At 44.1% G+C, this 26,527-nt stretch overlaps 1 long non-coding RNA gene across 1 annotated transcript in view; it reads right to left on the reverse strand.

Moving 5' to 3' along the window:
* Nucleotides 1-579: 579 nt before the first annotated feature.
* Nucleotides 580-26,527, reverse strand: part of LOC135215075 (uncharacterized) — a 56,282-nt gene continuing 30,334 nt past the window's right edge. Inside the window, exons 2-3 of the long non-coding RNA XR_010314547.1 lie at nt 22,936-23,122; nt 580-711 (exon numbers count right to left, since the gene is read on the reverse strand). This is a non-coding gene — a long non-coding RNA (uncharacterized LOC135215075). The remainder of the gene's footprint in view (nt 712-22,935; nt 23,123-26,527) is intronic.

Raw genomic sequence — 26,527 nt, forward strand, 5'->3', positions numbered from 1 at the left:
TCAATTCATGAAGTCTTTCCACTTTCTGTTTACATTCAAGTTCCTATTATCCTAATGCATATCTTAATCATTTTCATTTAACAATTCATCACCATTTTTTGTCAGATTTTTACATTAAAAAAAAAAAAAAAAAAAGTAAAAATTAAGTTCACTGTGTTCCATGGTGCAAACTTTCAGCCTTACTTCCCATCTGGTCTAAGTTTTTCAATCTGCCATCTTCTATAATCCTGATATATCTCAAATATAAATTCTTTTCACATTATTCTCAATGTTATATTGTGATATTTTTTCAGACTACTACTGCTTTTTGCAGTACTAATACCGGTTCTTTCCATTTTTCAATTCATTCACATATTAATAGAATACTACTTACTGTTCCCTAAGAAGGAGCAAATTATTTGGTATGGCCTTAGTGATGCTTAGCTTGATCAAAAATGTACTACACATCTAACAAATTAAAATAACTAAAATATAAATGAGAGAGAGAGAGAGAGAGAGAGAGAGAGAGAGAGAGAGAGAGAGAGAGAGAGAGAGAGAATTTCCATTAATTTTGTTTAAAGCCATTCCCTCTTAAAATATGATCACAATAAACACAATAACATGAGATCCATACCAGCTGTTGAGTACAAGGTCTCTGGGAAGAGGCGAGTCAGGCGAAGTGCTTCTTTGCTGCTGTGTACTGTGATGCCGTTACCATTATCTTCTGAACTCCTGGAAAGTAATAATTTTACTCTATATATAGTGTAAATAATAATTAAGGAAAAAAATTGCATAAAATTACCTTCAATTCTCTCACAATGCAAAACAGTACCATTTTTTTAATGATAAAGAACAACATGCATAATGCATATTGCAACATATGTATAAATAATTAAACAACCTCTTTTCTCAAATTTTTACATTTTCTCTTGTCTTTTCTTGTATATTTTAAACTATTTCTATATTTAAACTTTAAATTTATCTTACACAAAAGTAGGTTGACATATTCAATGAATTAACTCCTACTTAGCCTAAAAAGTTCTTAAAATCTATTCTTAATGAGCAATGTAGGTTAAAATAGATATAAGTAACTTGTAGGAAATGACAGTTTTATATACATACTTTGTGTATGAACTTTTAAGATAGGCAGTTATAAGCATTTTCAGAGCCAGATAACACTGTCGCCTACACTTAAATAAAAACCACAACCCATCCACTAAGAGTGGTTGGTGCTCTGGGTACATTGTACCCACTCGGCTCCCTAAAATTCCCAGTACCTTCATACAAATGGAAGAGATTGGAGAAAATCCTATGCTTCCTTCCCAATAGCATGCCAGTATAGGCAGTCCCAGGTTATTGGCTGGGGTTCAGTTCCGGCTGGGGTTCAGTTCCGGATGGGGGGAGGGGGAGGGAGGGGGGGATAATAAGCAAAAATTGTCATTAATTGAAACTCGGTGATTTATGGCACCATAATGGCACCTCTGTTAAGTATGTTATGGCACCATAACTCTGTTTTTGGCGCCAATAACCGGAACTCAGCCCGTTATGGCGCTATAAATCGCCAATTTTATGGCGCTAGACAAGCGCCATAAAACCGGATTGCCGATAACCAGGGACTGCCAGTACTAATTAATTTGAAATACTACTGCCAAAAATTCTTACACTTTCACTTCTTGAAAATAGTGAGAAGTGATAATATTGACGTTGTCCTCATGAAGCATGTAAATTGTCAATTTTAGCAACGAGCTTCACCTTCAGGGTTAAGATGCCTTTCCAGTGGCTCTGTTGATACTTGGATCACATGCTAGACTGAGGGGCAACTACCTGGGGCAAACCACCTTGGACTCCCTTGGACTCCCTTGGACCACCAGTATGTCTCCTCCCAGGTCTAGGGGAGCATGACATGAACTTTAGGTTTAGGATATCCAACAGGCCGCATAGCCACTGTCTCCACTACACCTCCATGAAGACGCCTTTTCTGTTGATACCTGGGAGTATGGACTTCTCCCAGGTTTAGGGGAGTATAATAGTGACTTAGGCCTAGGAGAACCGGTAGGCCGGATAATCACCTCCTCCACTGCAAAACACTGGCATGGGAAGGAAGTGAGGGAGCTAGGTAAAAAGCAAGTGAATAATCATATGGTTAGTAGTGGAAGAAAAAAAAGGCTATGTCAGCTGTGTGCCTGCCTGGCTGTCTGCTACAGATGTTACCCATGGCCATTCTTGGGTGCTTATGGCAGTGGTTGATCTAGAAATCTATCATAAGGGGGGCACTTAAGATGATCATATTTATATGAAACATGTACACACATGTAGATATACATATAGAAATATTTTTATATGTATGCAAACAAACATATACATACACACAGTAGCAGTAGTTGCTGTTTTTGAAATAATCAACTAAGCAAATATTTGCCTTTTTGGGCAAATATAATATTTTTATAATAAAATTAAGTTTTATAAATATACTTACCAAGTAATTATACTTACCTAACGATTAGCCACGCAAAGCATCCTAAATTAACAAATTCGCTTGCAAGTGACTGTTACAATGCGTGGGTGACAAGTCCTGCCCAGTAAGTCCATGAAAATCAGAGGGGCCTAGCGGGTTCTGATTTAGTAATTCAGTACGGTTCCCAATTATGCAAGAATCTGGTCGATCCACGGCCTCGCAGAATTGGAAATTCGCATATTTCGAAACACATAACTTATGGGAATATAATTCCATTAGGGCCAAGGCAAATGGCAACTTACCCAGTCAAACTTTTTCATATTACCCAATCTCAATACTTTCTATGTACTATACTGTAATTTTTTCTAATAAGAAATTGTTCTTGTGGATATATAACATTAAAAAGGTTTTAATAACTTGAAACAGTTTAAAATTACACACAGGATGGTGAAAACTCCCACATGTAAACAATGCCACCATTGGTTGCAAGTGTACTGATAGATACAATAATTTCCTTTAAAAAACCTATTGGATAGAATTTCCTCTACCTATCCTCTGCCAAAAGAGACCTTCAAACTCCCTTATCTCATCCTCTGTGAAGAGTTCTTCAGCTGAAGGAAGGCTTTGTGAACTGGCGGATCATGCATATCTTCATTCCCGTTAGGTCTAACAAACTTGGTTACGAGCACCTGTCTCAGTTTCTTTGTCCGGCACGTTCACTATGCAATCGTTTTCATATAAATTTATTTTATGATAAAAAAAGAGCTAATGAAAATTCAAAATTTGATATGAAATTACAATTTCTTAAAAAGAAAGGAAAAATGGAATTTTCATTGTAAAATAAAATTTTATTGCAAGTTGCATACTTACCGAACAATTATACAGCTGTAGGTTCCCTATGAATGGCAGACAATTGATTCAAAACTTCTGCGGTGGCGCCGCCAGTGCTGATGTAGGTGACGTCATCTCCCTCCAATCGAGGGAGCTATAGGTACAACTGCCCAGGTAACATCAATTCGTTCTGCCCAGCCATCCACCTGTGGGGAGGAGGGAGGGCTTTGATTAATAATTGTTCGGCAAGTATGCAATAAAATTTTATTTTATAATGAAAATTCCATTTTTATTACAGTGTCTTACCGAACAATTATACAGCTGATTACCTATTGCAAGGACAGGGGGCTGTGGATGTGAGTTTTAATTCAAAAATAACATATGATTCTTGAAAAAATACCCAAAAGCAGTGTTACTAGTGCCTGTTGTACCGTACTTTGCAAGAGAGCTACTGCAGGAGAATACTGCCCCTGGTCGGTGCTCATCTTACTGAGTAGAAGGCTTGGAATATGACCAATGGGTGCTTCTACATGGAGTGGAAGATCCTCGTAGTCATAGTGTTCACCGCTGACTCAACGAAGAAACAACAAAATATTGCCCTTGCCCTGGGCTAAGACCAGAAATAACCAACATGAAAAAGCTGTCACCTACACCTAATTAAAAACCTTTACCCGCCAAACCTATAACTAAAATGACTGGTGAGTACTCCAGGTACATTGTACCCCCAGACTTCCCTTTAACTCGTCAACCTTGATACAAGGCGAAAGATAGGCTAACAGAGGGAGCAACTCCCTATGTTGTTTCTCCCAATACCATGCTAGCTACCAAAAGCGGACTGAGAGACTTACAATTTCCGAATACTGTCTCAATTTCTTTCAAATAATGCATAGCAAACACCGAATTAGACCTCCAAAAGGTACTTTGGAGAATCGCGGAAAGCGACAAGTTGTGTCGAAACTCGAGGGAAGTTGCTACTGCCTGAACTTTGTGCACTTTCACTCTTAGCAAAGTAAACACTGCATCGTTCGGTTGCGTGTGCGCTTCCACAATTAACTCTCTCAGAAAAAAGGAGATAGCGTTTTTTGAGAGGACGAGAGGGGTTTTTCACAGAGCACCACAGACGATTCGACTGACCTCTAATTCTTTCTGTTCTCCGAAGGTAATATTTTAGTGCCCGCACGGGACATAAGAGTCATTCTTCTTCTTCCTGGCCCACAAAGTCTGTTAGGTTCTTGAGAACGAAGTTACATGGCCAAGGATTAGAAGGGCTCTTGTTTTTTGCGAGAAAATTGAGCTCCACGGAGCAAACTGCGTCGCCTTGAGAAAAAGCCACCTTCTTGTCCATCGCGTGTAGTTTGCTAACTCGTCTAGCTGAAGCTAGCGCAACTAAAAATAACGCCTTTTTGGTGAGATTCCTCATAGACGAAGAAAGTAGCGGTTCAAAGGGAGGTCCGAAAGCCGTTTAAGAACTATATCGAGATTCCATGCTATCGAATCCTTAGACGATTTGGAAGTTTCGAACAATTTAATTAGATCGGAAAGATCACTATTCATAGACAGGTCTAGTCCTCTGTGTTTAAAAACTGAAGCCAGCATTGCTCTGTATCCCCTAATCGTTGAAGGTGCTAAACGCTTAACGTCTCTTAGGAATAAAAGGAAATCCGCTATTTCGTTCACAGATGTTTCAGAAGAAGAGACTTTAGTTTGCTTACACCACTTTCAAAGCACTCCCCATTTAGACTGGTATAGTCTGTTAGAAGAATCTCGTCTGCAGTTAGCGATAGCTTCTGCAGCTCGTCTCGAAAAACCTTTCGCTCTGACGAGACTCCTGACAGTCTGAATCCTGTCAGTACCAGAGCGAATAACCCTTGGTGGAACCTTGCGTAGTGTGGTTGTCTGAGTAGACATCTCTTTAACGGAAGAAGCCTGGGGAAATCTACGAGCAAGTCGAGGAGATATGGGAACCAATCTTTCCTTGGCCAGAACGGAGCGACTAGTGTCAGAGAGACTTTTTCGTGAAATGACACTTTGTTCAGCACCTGTCTTATCAGGCTGAACGGGGGGAAAGGCGTACGCATCCAGGCCCGACCAGTCTAGTAACATTGCATCGACTGACCATGCAAGAGGGTCTGGGACTGGGGAGCAAAGCAGCGGAAGACGGTTGTTCCTCGAAATAGCAAAGAGGTCTATCATCGGCTTTCCCCAAAGTTTCCATAGGTCTAGGCAGACCTTCGCATCGAGAGTCCATTCCAACGGCAGTACTTGGTGACGTCGATTTAGTTCGTCCGCCAGCACGTTCATTTTCCCTTGAAAAAACCGAGGGATTAGCGAAACTTGAAATTTTTCTGCCCACAGAAGCAGATCTTTTGCAAGGTTGTAGAGGGTGAAAGAGCGCGTCCCCCCTTGTTTCCTGGTGTAGGAAAGTGCTGTGGAGTTGTCTCCGTGAACTGCAACCACCTGTCCCTTCACGAGATGAGCGAACGCCTGAAGTTCCAGGTACACTGCTAATAGCTCCCTCACGTTGACATGAAGAGAGCGTTGAGTTTCCAACCATTCCCCCAACGCTTCGTTCTTCCCCAACAGGGCTCCCCAACCTGTATCAGAGGTGTCTGAAAAGAACTGAAGGGTTGGGTGGAGCGGACGAAGCGAAAGACCTTCTACCAGCCTTGGTTTTGATAGCCACCACGCTAAGCCCTCCTTGACTTCGTCTGAAATCGAGAAAACTGTCGAGTTCGGTTGAGTCTTCCTGCACCATGACGCCTTCAGGAAGAATTGTAGGGGCCTCATGTGCAGTCTTCCGAGTTTGACAAACTGTTCCACCAAAGCTAGTGTCCCTAACAGACTGGTCCAACGGTTGGCGGAAAAGGACTTGCGGTCCAGGAAGTCCTGTACTACTTCCAGACACGACTGGACTCTCTTTGGTGAGAGAAAAGCCCGAAAAACTCGAGAGTTCAGAGTCATCCCCAAATAGAGAATGCTCTGAGTTGGGAATAACTGAGATTTCTCCTCGTTTATAAGGAGACCTAACGAGTGAGTTAATGAAAGAGTCCTCTTTAGATCCTTCATACGTTGACTTTCCGAAGAGGAGCGGAGAAGCCAGTCGTCTAGGTAGAGCGACACTCTGATGTTCAGGAGGTGAAGCCATTTCCCCAGCGGGGTTAGCACTAGCGTAAATACCTGCGGTGCTGTCGAGAGGCCAAAGCAAAGAGCTCGAAACTGATAGGTCTTGCCCATGAACATAAACCAAAGGTATTTCCTGGGGTCCTGGTGAATTAATATGTGGAAGTATGCGTCCTGCATATCCAGGGATACCATCCAGTCCCCTTGGTGAAGGGATTCCAACACCGAACGAGTCGTTTCCATATTGAATTTGGTCTTCTGAACGAACAAGTTCAGTGCGCTTACGTCCAGCACGGGCCTCCAGCCCCCTGATGATTTGGGGACTACGAACAGACGGTTGTAAAACCCCGGGGATAGTCTGTCGCTTATCTCCTCTATGACCGCCTTCTGCACGAGAATCTCTATTTCTCGAGTTGAAGCTATTAACTTCTCCGAGCCTGGAGAGTAGGCGGGCAATGCGATGGGAACATTGGATAGAGGGGGGGTGTCTTAGAAAGGAATGGAGTAACCGAACCGGAGAACTTGGGTTACCCAGGGTTCTGCCCCTCTGCGACTCCATTCCTCCCAAAAGAGGCTCAGTCTGCCCCCTACCAGAGCATGAAGGATTGAAGGATCACTTTGACGATTTAAGAGTCGGATTTTGTCGAGGCCTTGGTCGGGAGTCATAAATTCGATCGAGGCCTGATGAACGGTCTAGACTTGTCCCCTCGAAAGGGTTTCTTCTGCAAGGGCAATTCCGAGGGGGTAGGCGTCACAGTCAAGGGTTTAACTTGCTTAGAAGACTGAGCAAGTAAGTCATTAGTGGACTTCTTTTCCAGTGCGGAAAGTGTCTTGGCCACTGTTTCTTCGAGAAACAGATGATTCTTGTCGAGAGGAGAAAACAAAAGGGCGGACTTCTGAAGTGAAGCGACTCCTCTCGAAACAAAAGAACACCAGAGCTGCCTTTTCTTGAGGATCTCGAATGCGAAAAGGGAGGCAAGCTCATCGCAACCATCCCGAACTGATTTGTTGGCACATGACAAAACTCCAAGCCAGTCCGCTGCCAGGTCCTCCTGGAGAGTAGGGCAGTCTTCTATTTTCGTAGCGAGGGCTCCGATCGTCCAGTCCAAGAAAACTCACAATCTCCAAAATCTTGAAGATATTCTTTATCAAGTGGTCCAATTCAGGAGATGTAAAGAATATTTTTACTGCTGCAAACGCAGACCTCCTATTTGCATCTACCAGGCCAGAGAAGTCCCCCTGGGAGGAGGCAGACACTCCCATGGAGGGAGCTTCTCCGGTTACGTAGAACCTATACCTCTTTTTGACAAGTTTTGATGGAGGATAGGCAAAAGTTGTTTTCCCAAGCTCTCTCTTGAACTTCAACCAGTCTTCTATATCACGAAGCGATCGTTTAGCAGCCTTAGACAGTACAAGCTTTGGGAGAAGAGGATCGAAATTCTTCCTTCTGATCAGGAAGATGGAAGTAGGTGACCTGGGAGCGGCTGCTATGAAGTATGATATTGTTAAGATACAAAAAAGTTTGTTCATACTTACCTGGCAGATATATATATAGCTGTATTTCTCCGAAGTCCGACAGAATTTCAAAACTCCCGGCTCACGCAGTGGTCGGCCAGGTGGTTAGTACCCATTCCCGTCGCTGGGAGGCGGGTGTCAGGAACCATTCCCATTTTCTATTCAGATTTTCTATTCCCACTGTCTCCTGCGGGGAGGTGGGTGGGTACTTTGATTATATATATCTGCCAGGTAAGTATGAACAAACTTTATTGTATCTTAACAATATCATTTTGTTCATGAAACTTACCCAGCAGATATATATATAGCTGAATCCCACCTTTGGCGGTAGGGAGAGACAGAAAAGGATTTTGGAAACATATTACATGCAGATGAATAACATCTTGGTTCCTTACCTGTTAGCATAGCTGACTTCGTGATTACTGTCACCCAAGTCTGCTACTGCTTTACTAGTCTCTCCAGCAAGGTAGTGACCTATATAGCTGGTGAGTTCTAGATGATCTGTCAACGGGAGCGTGACCACAATGTGACTAGACCATTTTGACCATACTATGAGGGCAACGAAGTAAAAAATTCACCACCTGACCAGCCTAACAATTTCATTCCCACATCACTTAGGCTAAAGGAAAGGAAGTCCGGCTCAGGCGGACGACCTTACAACCATAAAACAATCCATAAAAACTCACCTACCCATTTCCTACAGGGTAGGATGAGTGCTACTTTCAGCCCCCAACAAAGTGTCTGCTGCGACGTATGGTCCAAGCGCATAGCAGTTCTCGTATGTCGTCTTCACATCCCGCAGGTAGTGTGAAGCGAACACCGAGTTGCTGCGCCAAAAGGTGGCACTCAGAATGTCATTGAGTGCCATGTTCTTTTGGAAAGCTACTGAGGTAGATATAGCTCTCACTTCATGGGCATTCACTTTCAACAGCTTAACATCACTGTCTTTGCAAGATGAATGCGCCTGTCTAATGGTGTCTCTCAAGAAGAATGCCAGAGCATTCTTCGACATCGGTAAATCTGGTCTTCTGACCGAACACCATAAGTTGTTAGAAGGACCTCGACATTCCTTCGTTCTTTGTAAATAAATCTTGAGAGCCCTGACAGGGCACAGGACTCTCTCTGGTTCGTGTCCAATGATTTCCGCCATACCCTTAATCTCAAAACTTTTGGGCCAAGGGTTAGACGGATTTTCATTTTTCGCTAGAAACGTAGGACTTAATGAGCAAACAGCATTATGTCCCCTAAAACCAATATGCTTGCTAAAGGCTTGAATTTCACTAACCCTCTTCGCTGTCGCCAGTGTCGTTAGGAAAATAGTTTTCTTAGTAAGATCCCTTAAAGAGGCATTCTGAAGGGGTTCAAACCGATTTGACATTAGGAATTTAAGTACTACATCCAAATTCCATGATGGTAACTTAGGTTGAGGAATTTTTATAGTCTCGAAATGACCTTAAAAAGATCGTGGATATCCTTATTATTTGCCAAATCAATTCCTCTATGTCTAAAGACTACAGATAACTACTTCTGTAGCCTTTGATTGTTGAGACTGCAAGCTTTAGGTCGTTTCTCAAGTAGAGCAAAAAGTCCGCTATTTGGCTCACAGAGGTCGTGGTAGAGGAAATGCGTGTTCTTCTGCACCAGCTCCTAAACGAAGCCCACTTCGATTGATAGACTCCAAGCGTGGAAGCTCTTCTCGCATTGGCGATTGCTTTTGCAACCGGTCTAGAAAAACCCCTCGCTCTGACCAACTTTTTGATAGTCTGAATGCAGTCAGACTCAGAGCGGGGAGGTTTCCGTGGTATCTCTCGAAGTGGGGCTGTTTGAGTAGATCTGTCCTCATGGGCAATGTCCTCGGGAAGTCTACTACAAAGGTCATGACCTCTGTGAACCACTCCTTTGCTGGCCAATAAGGAGCGATTAACGTCAATCTCGTCCCTTCTGACATTGCAAACTTCTTCATTACTTCCCCCAGAATCTTGAACGGGGGAAATGCGTAAAGATCCATCCCTGTCCAGTCCCAAAGAAGTGCATCTATTGCTATTGCTCCCGGGTCGAGCACGGGGGAGCAATACAACGGAAGCCTCTTTGTTCTCGCTGTTGCAAAGACGTCCACTAGAGGACGTCCCCATAACTTCCACAGCTCTCGACACACATCCAGATGCAGAGTCCACTCGGTCGGCAGCAGTTGACCTTGCCGACTGAGGAGATCTGCCCGGACGTTCTCCACGCCTGCAACGAACCTCGTTAGAATCGTTACTTTCTGAGTTCTCGCCCATAACAGGATCTCTCTCGCTAGATTGAACAATGATCGCGAGTGAGTCCCTCCTTGTTTTTTTATGTATGACAGAGCTGTGGTATTGTCTGAATTTATCTGAACTAATCTTGTTTGCGACTTTTTCTTTGAAAAACTGAAGTGCCAAGTATATGGCCGCCAGTTCTTTGAGATTTATGTGCCAGAACACCTGTTCCCCTCTCCAGGTGCCTGACACTTCCTCCCTCCCCAGTGTAGCTCCCCACCCGGTGGTGGACGCGTCGGAGAACAACACTAGGTCGGGGCTCTGAAGTTTGAGGGAAGTTCCTTCCGAAAGCTTCACAGGATCGAGCCACCACTTTAGGTGATCCTTTACCTCCTTTGGGATCCTCAAAATTGTCTCCAAATTTTCTTTGTCCTCCCAACTCTCCTTCAGGAAAAACTGGAGAGGTCTGAGATGTAGTCTCCCCAAAGAAACAAACTTCTCCAGCGAGGAAATGGTGCCCAGCAGACTCATCCATTCTCTCACCGAGCATGATTCTTTCCTTAAGAAGACTGATATTTTTTCTAATCCTTGCTGTTGACGTCCCTGGGACGGAAAAGCTCGAAAAGCCACTGAATCCATCTGAATCCCCAGATACACGATGGACTGTGTGGGGATCAGCTGCGACTTTTCGAAATTCACTAGAAGTCCCAGGGACTTTGCTAGAGTTAAGGTTGATTGAAGGTCCTTCAGACACCTTTCTTTCGACGATGCTCGAATGAGCCAGTCGTCTAGATATAGAGAGATCCTTATGTTTGCAAGATGAAGCCACCTCGCCACATTCTTCATTAGAATTGTGAAAATCATTGGTGCCGTACTCAGACCGAAGCAAAGAGCTCTGAATTGGAAAACTCTTCCCTTTCATGACAAAACGCAGGTATTTCTTCGATCGGGGATGTATCGGGACGTGGAAATATGCGTCTTGCAAGGTCCAGTGATACATCCAGTCGTTTGTCTTAAGGCCGCAAGCACTGACTGAGGTGTCTCCATCTTGAACGTCTGTCTCTCTATAAAAAGGTTTAGACTGCTCACATCTAAAACTGGCCGCCAGCCTCCCGACTGTTTCGGCACCAGGAATAACCTGTTGTAGAAACCCGGGGACTGAATGTCCTCGACTTGTTCTATTGCTTTCTTCTCGAGCATTTGTTCTATCAGATCGTACAAGATCTGTTGTTTTTCTCCATGGTAAGAGGGTGATAGATCTATAGGTGTTGTGCACAATGGAGAAGGCTTCAGGAAAGGTATTTTGTATCCTCGCTCGATGACGTTGAGCGACCAGCTGTCTGCCTCTATCTTCTTCCAAGCTTCTGCAAATAAATGAAGCCTGGCACCTACTGGCGACTGAAGGACTTCCTCCTCATTTTCTACCTCTGGACTTAGACTGAGCTCTGCCTCTAGAGAGTCCTCTTCCTCTAGGAGAAGGTCTAGAGGATGCTCCACCTCGAAAGGGCTTTATTTTCTTAGAAAACTGGGTTCGTGTTGAAGTCGAAGGAACCGCAGACGTCTAGAAGATTGTGCTAAGAGATCCTGAGTAGCTTTTTCCTGTAGACTTCCAGCTACATCTTTAATCATAGCCTGGGGGAAGAGATGGTCAGAAAGAGGGGCGAAAAGCAATTCTGCTTTCTGTGTTGGAGACACTGCTTTGGGTAGTAAATTTACGAGTAGATAGCTCTCTTTTTCAGGAGCCCTGCACAAAAATGTGAAGCCAATTCCTCTGAACCATCTCTGACGGCCTTATCCATACAAGCGAGAACACTGGATAGCTCCCCCAAGCTAATTGAGTCTTGACTACGAGACTTAGTGTCAAGCAGCCCCAAACACCAGTCTAAGAAATTAAATACTTCAATTGTCCGAAAAAGACCTTTCAGATGGTGGTCTATCTCCGCCGGTGTCCATGTTATTTTAGCTGACGAAAGAAGAGACCTTCTTGGTGCGTCAACCAGACTGGAAAAGTCACCTTGAGCCGATGCGGGAGCTCTTAACCCGACATCCTCACCTGTATCATACCAGATCCCAGCCTTGCCGCAAAGTCTTGAAGGAGGCTGGGCAAAGGAAAACTTTCCTTGAGCTTTTCTAGACTCCATCCAATCTTGCACCTTCTTAAAAGCTCTCTTAGTTGAGAGAGACTTTGTCATTTTAACAAATCCAGGAGTCTTATTTGTTTTTGACAACGAAAACTGAGAAGGAGGCGACCGAGGTGCTGCGGGTTGAAACTCTTCTCCAAATGAATCCCGAAGCAATCGAACCAAAACTTGATAATCGGATGAATCTGACACAGCGGGTTGATCCTCTTCCGTTTCTTCTGAAATATTACTTAATCCTTCCTCATCTATAGGAGTGACCAAGGGGACTCCCAAAGCTGGTGGTACAAGTCCTTTCACTCCGAGCTTTAATGAAGATCGTTGTTTTGACGTGCATGGAGCATTCTGAATATTAATATCTAAAGATTCAGATAACGCGGTACCAATTTCTTGCTCATTCTCTCGATGAGAGTCCCTTCGAAAAGCCGATTGCAGTTGAGGTTCCATACTAATACCTTGCTGTGATACCTGATGGATATGCAACAAAGCGTCCGTTTGAACGTCTCGCTTGGCATCCGTCCGAGCGTCAAGCTTGGCGTCCAGCCGAGCGTCACGCTTGGCGCCCAGCCGAGCGCCACGCTTGGCGTCCAGGTGAGCGTCACGCTCGTCGCTCAGCCGAGCGTCCCGCTTGGCGTCCAGGTGAGTGTCACGCTCGGCGTCCATCCGAGCGCCACGCCTGGCGTCCAGGTGAGCGTCACGCTCGACGTCTGTCCGAGCGTACCGCTTGTCTAAACAGGCGTCCCTGTGAACACTCCGCTCCTTCCAAGCCGAACTAGGAGCGTCGAGTTTCTCAGACTGTATACGGCCTCGTTTCGTAATCATAGGATCGTCCGTCCTTGTATAAAGCGAGCCTCGAGAGTCTGGGCGAATCCTCGTAGGAAGTTTTTCATGCCCTTTCTCCAACTGCAGGTGAGACGTACGAAATCTAGAATGAGTACTCACAGGCGAAAGAGACGATCGGTCCACCCGTGCAGGAGACCTCTTAGATCTTTTAATCGGTAATCTATCATCTTTTCTTCTCGGACGAATTTCTGATTCTCTCTCAGCCAGCAACGAAGCAAGTTGTTGTTGCATCGACCTGATAACACTCTTTGTAGTAGAAGATTCTTTTTCAGGAGAAAAACTGTTCCTATGAGAAGGCGAGGGGCGAGGGGAAGCCCTATCCCTTCTCACAGGACCCGTTCTAGTTCTATTCTTAGAACGACTAGGCCGCTCCAAGGCGTCCTCGTCAGATGACATCATAATTCTCCTTTGAGGAGTCCATGCAGCAAAACTCTCCGGTGAAGACCGCAAACCAACAGGAGAAAAAGGACGTGAAGCGTCTTCTTCACTGCGATCGAAGACTCTGGCCGCTTGTGCGACACCTTGAGTTTTCGATCTTTTTTGCGGTGGAGAGTAATCCAAGTCTCGAGGCGAAGCCCGTAACGAAGAAGCAGCGCAAAGAGACTCTGCGCCCTCCTCTGAGAGACTACTGACGATAGCCGCCTGTGCGACATTTAACGTCATAGCTCTTTTCAGAGGACGTGAGCGTCTTCTCATGCTCCAACTCCTGTTAGGGGAGGACGCCTCCGAGGACGAAAAGCACTCGCGGAGGATACGCGCACTCGCACACTCTTTGGCAGCCTGGGGATCGTCTACAGGTTCTGCCGAAGGGACGCCAGATCGGTGGGGGTTCCCCGTAACCCTCCTGCGGCTTTCGACATGTCCGTCTTCCTGGGCTTGGAAGTTCGACAGAGGTCCAGGCCTAGAGGCATTATAGGGCCAATCTGACGCCCCCTCCACAACACTGGGGGCACTTTCACTGCACTTTTGTTCACTAATAATGCTTTTACCCTCCAAAGCGAGCACTTTAGATTCTAGGTTTCGTATTGATTCCAGAATCGTAGAAAGGGCATTGTCTTCCACTGATTTTTCAGGGCCCGAAGGCACAACATTTTCAGGGCCCGAAGGCACAACAGATTTAGGTGTACCAACTACTGAATGTATAGTAGGAGAAACCTTACTACCCTTACTTCTACTGACTGATACACTCCTGGAGGAAGATCTCCGTATCCTATCACGCTCCAATTTCCGCACATAGGATTCATAAGCCTTCCAACCCGAATCAGACAGACATTCACACTCCTTACAACGGTCATTTATAACACACGTATGTTCTCTACAATTATTACATATTGTGTGTGGGTCTACCGAACCTTTCGGTAGCCTCACCTTACAACCTTCCATACAACACACTTTGGTGCTAGATAAACTAGTCCCAGACATCTTAGTTAAAGGAAAAAACCAAACCAAATTCAAATCCAATCCACTATCAGCGTAAGCCTAGTCACAATCCACGTTCGATAACCAAAAAACAAACAGGATACTCAAGTAACAGAGAAGTTTCGAAAATCCTAGACGGAGGTGTTGAAAACAGTTGTTATCAACACCGGCGACAGAAAAAATCTGAATAGAAAATGGGAATGGTTCCTGACACCCGCCTCCCAGCGACGGGAATGGGTACTAACCACCTGGCCGACCACTGCGTGAGCCGGGAGTTTTGAAATTCTGTCGGACTTCGGAGAAATACAGCTATATATATATCTGCTGGGTAAGTTTCATGAACAAAAATCCAGGTACATATCCAGAAGATAGTGTAACAGCTTCGAATAGGATGAGAGAGGAATAGAGTCCGCTTTTAAGTCCTCCTCGTCATCCGAAGAAATAGGCGACAGAGAGAGTTCTCGATTCGACTCATTGTTCTTCGGATATTGTTTGCTTTCTTTCATCCAGTTCATCAGCTCCTGCAACTGTCGACGTAAAGGAACAAAATTCTCTTCTTCTTGAGCTGAAGTCGTAGCAACTGGAGTTGTGGACTTCGATACGATCGGTACCGGAGGTCTCGCGCCAGTCGAATTCTCTGTCGTATGCGATGTCGAAGGTAAACTTCCAACTGCTAGATGAGTCCAAGATCTTGACAGACTCGGATCAGTTCGTTGTGCAATCGAGTCGAAGGCGACTGTCACTGTCGTAAGAGTCCGTGGCGAAGTCCACGTAGCTACGCTACACGACGGGCGAGGGTTGTCTATTTCTCTGTTCCTCTTCACAGGGGGTAGAGAGAACACTTCTTCAGTCGAACGTCTTTTCAACAGACATGAGGCTGAAGAATCACGCCACTTATGACGTCTAACCGGCAACGAATCACTCGACTCTGTCGATAACTGATGCCTAAACGACACACCTTTCCAATGGTACTTAGTCGACTCCTGCTGTCGCACCACAGGATCGACGGAAAAAGCGACTGTCTGTGGGCAAACCCCAACAGTCTCCCTTGGACCTCCAGTATGTCTTCTCCCCGAGGCGGGGGAGCGGGACAGGGACCTTCATCTAGGAGAACTATCGGGACAAACAGCCACCCCCTCAGGTTGCACTGCACTGACACTTCTCACTTCACTAGAAGTCTTTTCAATGAAAGACTTTACAGATAACCCTAACGGCATAACAGTATTCGCTAATACATAAAATTTCTTTTCAAATTTAGATTTGAGGCTAGCAATGGTGTCAGGAGAAACTCCACGGGAAGTTGGCAAGGGAGTCACAGGTGCAGGAGTAGGAGGACTCAAGATCGGAGACATAATGAGAGGAGAAGGAGAAGGAATAGGAGCAGGTGCTTTGATAGAAGAAGCAGAAGCAGCTAAACTAGTCTTACTTTCAGCTCTGAGAGCCGCCTTCCTCTTCATATCCTTAATTACCTTCCCCGAGTGAGAAACAAAAACTTTCCACTGTTGTTCACTCCAATCCTTGCATTCATCACAAGTTGATTCTCTCGAGCATTCACAACCCCTACACTTAATGCACTTAAGTGTGTGAATTATAAATTGATTTAACTAGCCTAGTTTTGCACCCTCCGGCGCAAAACCTAACTACTGAAGGACTAGAGTCCGACATGACGGTAAAGCCAAAAAATTGCAGAAAAGAAATTAAGCTACAATCCACAAACACAAAGTTGAATACTTCATCAATATTGGAGAGATAAACTTCCCAACAAATGAAAAAAGTCTGCACTGACCACCGATGTTCACCAGAAGCCGGCAGAGAATGAATTGATGTTACCTGGGCAGTTGTACCTATAGTTTCCTTGAGTGGAGGGAGATGACGTCACCTACATCAGCGCTGGCGGCGCCACCGCGGAAGTTTTGAATCTATTGTCTGCCATTCGTAGGGAACCTACAGCTGTATAATTGTTCGGTAAGACACTGCAATAAAAATTCAAAATTCAACATGAAATGACAGTTTCTTGAAAAGTTTAGATCAAATGATTCTCTCAATTTCTTAAGAAGATATTATACATTCATGTACCATAAAAATCTCTCATCTCGGCAGAGAGAGAGAGAGAGAGAGAGAGAGAGAGAGAGAGAGAGAGAGAGAGAGAGAGAGAGAGAGAGAGAGAGCACTCCCTCCCCTCCTGTTAAATTACTTTATATATTTGACAGCTGTTGGACCTTTGGTGCCCCAGCTTGGTACCTGGAGTTCAAAAGAAAGATGCATGAAGATGGATTTCCTTCATTCTTACATAGTTTTTTAATTAATAAACTAATATCTCACTAATTCACTATAGTATTTTCTTTAATGAATTGATTGCTCTTTACATTAATATTAATATTTGAAACTTAGTAAATCATTTATCAAACAAAAAACACATCTTTGTGAGAGAGAGAGAGAGAGAGAGAGAGAGAGAGAGAGAGAGAGAGAGAGAGAGAGAGAGAGAGAGAGAGAGAGAGAAATTATTATTATTATGTGATGTCATTTAATCTGATTAAACTTGCTAATACAGTATTGATCAATATTAATATTTTAAAATTAATAAATAATTTTTGAATCATAAAAATGTATTTAGTCATGAAAATAATATCAAAATACACTATTTAGTGATTACTTATAATCGGAAAAACCTGCGAATAGGCGAATTCCCCGCAAATAATGGGTAGATATGGTCCAGAGAGAAATCTGAGAATCTGTGAGTCCGCAAATCCGGAGAACGCGAATACAGGGGGCCCACTGTATATCCGGTGAATAATACAAGGGTAAAAGGATTGTTCTAAGGTAACTGTTACTGGAGCGGTGTCTTGCTAATAGCTCATGGCCGGTAAACAAATTCTAAAAACGAAAGTTTGGCCTAAAGTAATGGCATAGCATCAAAATTAGTTACTGAAGGCAATACTTAACCAACGACTTACGTTAAGACCGGGAAGTAAAAAGATACATGCAAAACTATCTGATCTACTTGAATAGTGATCCATTCAAGAAAAATCTATAAGGCCATTATTATTCCCGGAGACTGCAAGTATCTGGCTAGATGTTAATCTGAACAAAATAAACAAGACATGACTCATCTTGCTCGAAGGCTACGAATGCATTCCAGTGGCTGTAACACTACCGAAATCTGGTGATATAACTAGAAAATAAGAACAAGCTGCTGTAAGCACTCGATGTTTCGTCGAGTGCGGCAGAAAACAGAATGACGTGATTAGCTAAGTCGTTCCTAGTATTGCCACGGGGGACATGACTGTAGACCTACACTGAGCCATTGAAGCGCTACCCGGGAAATTTGAACTTAAGCTGCCATTGAGTAGAAACTCTTCGCTATATAATTACTGGGTAAGTCACATATACCAAATGACAAAACATTCAAGAATTCCTTTTAAGGCAACTATTATTAGCGGCTACCAAGTCCTATGGTCGGAAGACAGCATTTGAAAATGTAATTTAAAGGCAAAACAAGTTACCAATGGCTTGCAAGTAATCTAGGCCCTGTAAACAAAACATAATGCAAAAGTTTCAGCCTAAAGAAATGGCATAACATACAAAAATGTTATTGTTATAATACAATTAAGTTTGTTCATACTTACCTGGCAGATATATATATATAGCTGTATTTTCTGAAGTCCGACAGAATTTCAAAACTCACGGCACACGCAGTGGCGCAAGGTGGTAGTACCCATTCCCGCCGCTGGGAGGCGGATATCAGGAACCATTCCCATTTTCTATTCATATTTTATTAATGCCACTGTCTCCTGAGGGGAGGAGGGTGGGCACTTTAATTATATATATCTGCCAGGTAAGTATGAACAAACTTAATTGTATTATAACAATAACATTTTGTTCATGCAACTTACCTGACAGATATATATATAGCTGAATCCCACCTTCGGATGGTGGGAAGAGACAGAATAGGATTTGTAGGAAACTTAAATTAAGTATATAATATATATATTGGTTCCTCACCTGTTAGCAAAGTAGACTCTGTGATTACTGTCACTTAAGCCTGCTTTTGCTTAATCAGAGTTGCCAGCCAGGTGGAGACCTGTAGTGCTGGTGCGCTCTGGATGATCTGTCAACTGGGACGTGACCTCAACGTGACAAGACCATCGAGCCATACATATGAGGGCAACGAAGCAACTGACCACCACCAGACCAACTATCCAAAACCCCTTTGAACACTAAACTAAGGGATGGGAGATCTTCACACAAGACTCACCACAACCTAAAAACACAATAATAAAAACTAACCTAAACCTAACTAAGGGATAGGAAAAGAGCTACCTCCAGCCCCCAAGACTGTGTCTGCAGACACGTATGGCCCAAGAGAACAACAGTCCTCGTATATCGTTCTCACATCTCGCAAGTAGTGTGAGGGCGAATACAGAATTGCTCCTCCAAAAGGTGGCGTCAAGGATGTCCTTGATCGACATGTTCTTTTGGAAGGCAAGCGAGGTTGCGACCGCTCTGACCTCGTGAGCTTTCTCTCGCAAGAGGCTCAAATCAGTCTTCTGGAAAGATGAATGAGCCTCTTTTATAATGTCTCTTAGAAAGAAAGCCAAAGCATTCTTGGACAATGGTAAATCGGGTCTCTTTACAGAGCACCACAGATTATCTGAGGGACCTCGTACCTCCTTCGTCTTGCGAACGTAAAACTTGAGAGCCCTGACAGGGCACAGGACTCTCTCAGGTTCTTGGCCTACAAGGCTTGTCATACCCTTAATTTCGAAGCTCTTGGGCCAAGGGTTAGACGGGTTCTCATTTTTCGCTAAGAAAGTGGGACTCAAAGAGCAGACAGCGTTGTCACCTTTGAAGCCCACTTGTTTACTGATAGCTTGAATTTTGCTAACTCTCTTCGCCGTCGCCAGAGCAGTTAGGAAAAGAGCTTTCCTTGTCAAGTTCCTAAGAGACGCAGTATGGAGAGGCTCGAAAGGACTCGACATCAAAAGTCTTAGAACTAAGTCTAAGTTCCAGGAAGGAGGTCTCACCTGAGGTATCTTAGTTGTCTCAAACGATCTCAAGAGATCGTGAAGATCTCTGTTGTCAGTAAGTTCCAGGCCTCTGTGCCGAAAGACCGTTGACAGCATACTTTTATATCCCTTGATGGTAGGGACTGCCAACTTCTGCACATTCCTTAAGAAAAGCAGGAAATCGGCTATTTGGCTCACAGAGGTAGTGGAAGAGGATATTCCCTCCTTTCTACACCATGCCCTGAAGGAAGCCCACTTCGACTGGTAAACAGCTCTCGATGAAGCCCTCCTTGCGTTGGCATTCGCTTTTGCAGCTGATTTAGAAAAACCTCTCGCTCTGGCCAACTTTTCGATAGTCTGAACGCAGTCAGACCCAGAGCGGAGAGGTTTTGGTGATATCTTTCGAAGTGGGGCTGTTTGAGTAGATCTCTCCTCCATGGCAACGTCCTTGGGAAATCTACAAGGGAGGACATTACCTCCGTGAACTATTCTCTTGCGGGCCACATCGGGGCGATCAGGGTCAACCTCGTCCCCTCCGACGCCGCGAACTTCCTCATGACTTCCCCCATGATCTTGAATGGCGGGAAGGCATATAGGTCTAAGTTCGTCCAATCCCAGAGCAGTGCGTCTATAGCGATCACTCCTGGATCTAACACAGGGGAGCAATAAAGAGGCAACCTCTTTGTCCTCGACGTCGCAAATAGGTCGACCAGAGGACGTCCCCAGAGCTTCCATAGCTCCCGACAAACGTCTTGATGCAGAGTCCATTCTGTAGGCAGGATTTGGTCCTGTCGGCTGAGAAGGTCCGCTCTGACGTTCTGGACTCCTGCGATGAATCTCGTCAGGATCTTGACTCGCCTTGCACTTGCCCACAGCAGAATCTCCTTCGCTAGGTGAAATAGAGGCCGGGAGTGTGTTCCTCCCTGATTCTTTAGGTACGCAAGGGCCGTGGTGTTGTCCGAGTTGACTTGAACAACTTTGTCTGCAACCTTTTCCTCGAAGAACTGTAGCGCCAAAGATCTCCGTTTGGGTGCAGAAGTTTCTTCAACGCAACCGACCTTCTGTCGATCCTTAATGCATGAAGGAAGCAGAGCATCTTGACCGCGCTGAGCGTCATGAGAGGCGACTTGTTTTGCTCTAACTCGCTCTAAAGAAGCGTCTTTACGCTTGCCGCTAAAGCGTCCAGACTTAGCTTTCAAAGCGTCCTTCTGTGCGCTCTCGAAAGCCCTTTCTTGCGGAAAAGCGTCCACAAAAGCGTCCTGACGAGCGTCCTCGTCTTCTGAAGCGTCCTGAAAAGCGTCCTGCCGAGCGTCCTGAAGAACGTCCTCCGAAGCGTCCTGACGAGTGGTCTACGCAGGACGTCGAGAGGGAAGCAAAGCGTCCTGTCCACGTGACTTCCTACTAGAAGAACGAGATCGGAGGAGCACCGACGGGGACGCAGGAGGAGAAAGAGACGAACGATGAGAAGGAGAAGGGGGCTGCTTTGTCCTTTTGACAGGCAGCCTGACGTCCTTTCTACGTTTCGGCTCGACTATTGGGCGTGTCTTCTGAGCCATCAAAGCCGACAACTGGTCCTGAAGGGACACAAGGATGTTCTTCGTAGGTGAAGAAACCCAAGGAGGCGAAGGGCTGAACCTACGAGAAGCCGAGGGGCGAGGGGACGCCTCCTTCCTTCTCACAGGTACAGCTACCTGCTTCTCAGGGGTACGCGCCTGTGCGTGCAACCCAGAGACCTCAGGGATACGCGCCTGTGCGTGCAACCCAGAGGCCTCGTCGGAAGAGATTTTACCTCTCTTCTGAGGTGGAAAAGCTTCATAGGCTTCCTCCGAAGAAATCGGCGATGCCGGATGTGAAGCGTCCTCAGCACGAAACGTCCTTTTCAGCGGACGAGAGTCTCTCCGAGTGCTCCACCCCTTGCGCGGGGAGGACGCTTCGGAGGACGAAAAGCAGTCCTTAGGGATGCGCGCCCGTGCGCGCTCCTTGATAGCCTGGGACTTTGCAACAGGTCCTGCCGAAGGGACGCCAGATCGGTGGGGAGCCCCAGTAACCCTCTTGCGGCTTTCGACATACCCACTCCCTGAGTCCTGGGAGTCCGATAGAGGTCTAGGCCTAGAGGCATTATGGGGCCGATCTGACGCCCCCTCCACAACACTAGGGGCACGATCACACACTTTAACTGCCGGTTTCCAAGGCTAACACTTTAGATTCTAGAGTACGTAAAGACTCTAAAATCAGAGAAAGGGCATTACCTTCTCCAGACACAGAATCAGGGCCCGAAGGCAACATCACAGGTTTAGGTGCAACAAATTTTAAAGGTGTTAATACAGGTGAAATATTACTTCCCTTACCTTTAGAAGAACCGCTCTTGGAGGAAGACCTCCTGATCCTATCGTGTTCCAATTTACGCCGATAAGAATCATACACCTTCCATCCATCATCGGTCAAACCCTCGCATTCATTGCACTGATCATCCAATAAACATACATGCCCCCTACACCCCATACATACTGTGTGGGGATCTACCGATGATTTCGGTAGCCTCACTTTACAATCACTCTTCACACACACTCTGAAACTCACTGAACTTGATCCAGACATCACGTTTATAGAAAAGCCAATCCAAAATAAAAAAACAGTCCACTATCGCGTATGCCAATCCAACAATCCAGAATCAATAACCAAAAGTCAATCCAGATACTTAATAACGAGTCAATCCAAAAAATCCTAGGCGGAGGTCTGTAAACAGGTGTTTACTGACCGGCGACAGAAAAAATATGAATAGAAAATGGGAATGGTTCCTGATATCCGCCTCCCAGCGGCGGGAATGGGTACTACCACCTGGCCGCCCACTGCGTGTGCCGCGAGTTTTGAAATTCTGTCGGACTTCAGAAAATACAGCTATATATATATGTCAAGTAAGTTGCATGAACAAAACTACTTTTAGGGCAGAACTAATATTGGCAGCTCACAAGTAGCCTAGGTACAAACAAAAAAATTTGACCTAGCGGATTTGTTTTTAAGGCAAAATTCTGTTGATAAATCAACTTAATAATGAAACAAGAAAAAAAACCATCCTGAGATTTCATGAAAGTTACTAAATATACTTTCATTAGATATATACACCACCATAATCCGGTTAAATAACTGGAAACTAATGAATAAGCTGCCATTAGTAGTCAGTGTTTACGCCAAGCCATGTAGTGAAGTTATCTGCTAAAGTTGTTCCTAATATTTCTGCTCATGGGCAGAACTAGCCACGTACACAGACTTTTGAAATGTTACTGGCAAAGTTTGAATTCAAGCTACCAATAGAACTAATAGCTATGTAATGACTTCGTAAGTTACTTATAAAAAATTAAAGAATAAAAAATGTCCTCCACTGATCTTACCTGCATCGCGAGCTCTAGATACTACGGAGTCTAAGTCCCTTGTGAACTTTTTATTGGTGAGGTTGGCTCCAATGTCTACCATAATATAGCTTTCGGTGTTCATTAATTCACTCATAGCATCTTCAATGTCATCAATTGGTTGGTCCTTCTTTGCTTCGTTCGTTGCCATCACTCCAAGAGTACTTTACTAAAATGAAGATTACTTGTTAGCAAAGACATCAATCTTAAAAAGAAGTAGTGCAGTTCCTTCTACCTAACATTAAGCCAGGTAAGGCTAGCAAAGCTTAAATGTATTTTTTAGAATAATTACTGAAAAAAATAGAAGGCAATGAATTCTACTCATAAAAATATGACAGCGGTAAAACTGGCGTTGAAATTTGGCAAGCAATGCAAACACACCTTATTTTGCAAAAGGACAAAAACACCCTATTTTGCAAAGGGACAAAAATCATACTGGTACAAGATCAACAATGATAAATTTTTAATGTAGCACATACAGTCTAGGTATAAGAACTAAGTTTCAAACCAAAATATAAACTATAGGAAAATTACATTTTCATGATAAAATAAAGTTTTAATTATAATTACCCTGTAATTATATAGCTAAGAGTTTCACTCGCCGGCAGTTAAAATCCCGAAATTCGCGGGTTGCGCTAATCTTCTATTTTTTTGGGGTTAGGTATCAATGCCCCATCCACTTTCGGGGCAAGAGACAGGAACATCACAGAAAAGAGCTCAGTTTGTTTATGCTCATCAACATGAATCCATGCTAGGGGATGGAGGGTGAGCTCTGATTATACTTTATGTACATGTAATTACTGGTTAAGTATAATTAAAAAAATTTTTATCATGAAAATTTCATTTTTAATTATACAACTTCACCAGTAATTAAATAGCAATTCCCACATTGCGGGAAGGTGGGAAGCATGGATAATTCTACCTCAAATTCATAAAAATACATAAACCGAGAGTACAAAAAACTTTGCCAACATTAATTTAAATGTTTGTTGATTCCTTACCTGATAAGAGAGTCGTAGCAGGAAAATACTGCCTCTGGTTGCCACTCATCTCATCATCTAACGGCGTGGCGGTAAAGCCACGTAGCGCCTATTACATAATGGGACCTTTGAAACGAAGGATAATTCCGTGACTAACAAAGGATCAACATTAATTGCCCCTGCCCAGGGCTCAGTACCAACATATCACCAGAAAAGATTGTTACCTAAAACCAAAATAATAAAATATCCACCAACATCCTAACAAAAGACTGAAGGGTACTCCAGGTATACTTCATACCTTCAGGTTTCCCATAAAACCTCACACCTTGTGTCAAGGAGAAAAATATTCTAGGAGGGGTTGCTTCCTACACTTCCTTCCCCAACACCACACCAGCCACAAGAAATGGACCCAGGGTGCTGGGTCTTCATACAACATTTCAATGTCACGGAGAAAATGCAATGGAAACATGGATTTGCATTTCCAAAACGTACAACTGATAACAGAAGAGATAAATTTCTCTTAAAAGCCAGAGAAGTGGCTACTGCCCTAATCTCACGAGCTTTAGCCTTGCAGACCGGGAGAACATCCTCCTTACCTGAAGAATGTGCTTCTCGGATGATGTCTCTTAAGAGAAACATTACAGCATTCATAGATAAAGGTCTGAAGGTTTTTTTTACAGAACACCAAAGACTGCCAAAATCTCCAAGGATTTCTTTAGTTCTGTGAAGGTAGTACTTTAAGGACCTCACTGGGCACAGAGTTCTTTCCTCACCATCATTACCCAAGACTTTTGTCAAATTAAGGATAGAAAAAGAGTGAGGGCCAGGGATTTGAGGGAGACTTGTTCTTGGCTAGAAACCCCAAGGAATATGAAAAAATAGCACTATTTTGAAAAGCCAATTTTCTAATCAAGTGCATGAATCTCGCTAATCCTTTTAGCAGTCGCTAAGGATACAAGGAAGTTTTTTTTTTTTTTTTTTTGGTTAAGTCCCTCAGACAAGTTCATGCATAAGTTCTAAACAACACCAAGACAACCACTTTAACACAATATCCAGATCCCACAGCACTATAGGAGAATCTTTACAATAAGAGGTATCAAACGATCTAATGAGATCAGCGATGTCTGGGTTGGAGGACAAGTACAAGCCTCTGTGACGGAACACTGATACTAACATGGCCCTATAGCCCTTGATAGTAGAGGAAGACAGGTTTCTTACTGACCTTAAATGAAGCAAGAAATCAGATATTTGCATCACAGTGGTCTTAGAAGAATAGATGTTGGAATTCTTACACCTCTCATTGAAGATTCCCCATTTCTTCCTCCTACACATGGAAATAGCCTTTGAAGTTCCCTTAAAAACTCCTTCTTTCTGAGGAGTTTTTGGACATTTTAAATCCTGTCGGGCCAGAGAAGACAGGCTTTTGTGGAATCTGTGGAAGTGTGGTTGTCTGAGTAGCTGCTTCTTTTGAGGAAGCAGCCTCTGGAAGTCCACCAATAGATCTACGAGACTGGGGAACCATTCTTTCGATGGTCAGAAAGGGGCCACCAAGATCAGAGAGACATTGCTGTGTACCAGGAACTTGTTAAGCACTTGGCTAATCAGGCTGAACGAAGAGAAAGCACACAGTTCCTTGTCCAACCAGTCCAAATGAAAAGCATCCACTGCACATGCCTGTGGGTCTGGAAATGGCGAACAAAATAGAGGAAGACGATAGTTCCAAGATGTGGCAAACAAGTCTATCGTCAGTTTTCCCAATAGTAGTTTCCAAAGATCTAGGCAGACCAGAGGATCCAACGTCCATTCCGTCAGCAGGACCTGTTTCCGATGACTTAGCTTGTCTGCCAAAACGTTTAGCTTCCCCTGGACGAACCTGGTGACTAAACGCACATTACAGGCAGTACCTGGGTTACGACGGGGGTTCCGTTCTTGAGACGCGTCGTAAGCCGGAACATAGTCAAAAATCCTGAGAAAACCTTACTTTTAATGCTTTGAGTGCATTGAAAACTATGTAAACTGCATTCTTATGGCATTTTTCATAAAAAAAAAAATAACTTCAAATATTGATTATTTTGCATTTTGGTGTCATATTTCATCTGCCAGATGAGCGTTGTAGGCGTTTATACCCTGGAAATAATGTCTGATGAATATAATTGAAAAGCGTCATAACCTCGGAACGTCGTAAGCCGAGACCGTCGTAACCCGGGGACTGCCTGTATTTTGCTCTGTCCAAATGAGGAGATCTCTTGCCATTTAGTAAGTAGAGAAAGACCAAGTCCCTCTTTGCTTCTTGACGTATGAGAAAGCAGTCGTGCTGTCCACGTAGACCGCTATCGTCTTGTTCTCGACTTCTGATGCAAAGGACTGAAGGCCCAGGTGTATTGCCTTTAGCTCCTTCACGTTGATATGCAGATATCTTTGCTCTAGGGACCATACTCCCGAGATTCGCTTTGCTCTAAAAACGATCCCCATCCTAGGTCCGATGCATCTGAAAAGAAGTTCAGGTTGGGGTTAAGTTGAAAGAGAGATTTGCCTTCGGACACTCTCTTCTCTTGAATTCAACCAAAGGAAGTCCTCTTTTATTTCCTGTGTTA

Source organism: Macrobrachium nipponense, chromosome 5 (genome assembly GCF_015104395.2).
Source record: "Macrobrachium nipponense isolate FS-2020 chromosome 5, ASM1510439v2, whole genome shotgun sequence".
Taxonomy (NCBI): domain Eukaryota; kingdom Metazoa; phylum Arthropoda; class Malacostraca; order Decapoda; family Palaemonidae; genus Macrobrachium; species Macrobrachium nipponense.